At 33.6% G+C, this 443-nt stretch overlaps 1 non-coding gene across 1 annotated transcript; it reads right to left on the reverse strand.

Annotated features, from left to right (window-relative positions):
- On the reverse strand, positions 1-104 carry LOC113935162. The gene has a single exon (XR_003523921.1). It is a non-coding gene; the product is annotated as a U6 spliceosomal RNA (small nuclear RNA).
- Between the last annotated feature and the right edge of the window lie 339 nt (positions 105-443).

Below are 443 nucleotides of genomic sequence, written 5' to 3' on the forward strand. Positions count from 1 at the left end.
AAAAACTTGGAACAATTCACTAATTTGAGTGTCATCCGTGCAAGGGGGCCATGCTAATCTCTGTTTTGTTCTAATTTTAGTATATGTGCTGCCGAAGTGAGCACAAGACCATTAATTTTGTAAATTGATCTGGAAGACTTGCTGAACTCCTGTACGTGTTCTAATACAGTTGACCTTTAAACAACATGGGTTTGAACTGTGCTGGTCCTTTTATATGTGGTTTTTTTCTAGTAAATACAGCACACTACTATAAATGTATTTTTCTTATAATTTTCTTAATAACATTTTCTTTTCTCTAGCTCACTTTATTGTCAAAATACAGTATATAATACACATAATATACAAAATATGTGTTAATCGACTGTGTTATCAGTAAGGCTTCTGGTCAACGGTAGGCTATTAGTAGTTAAGTTTTGGGGGAGTCAAAAGTTACATGGGGATTT

Source organism: Zalophus californianus, chromosome 13, assembly GCF_009762305.2.
Source record: "Zalophus californianus isolate mZalCal1 chromosome 13, mZalCal1.pri.v2, whole genome shotgun sequence".
NCBI classification, from domain to species: domain Eukaryota; kingdom Metazoa; phylum Chordata; class Mammalia; order Carnivora; family Otariidae; genus Zalophus; species Zalophus californianus.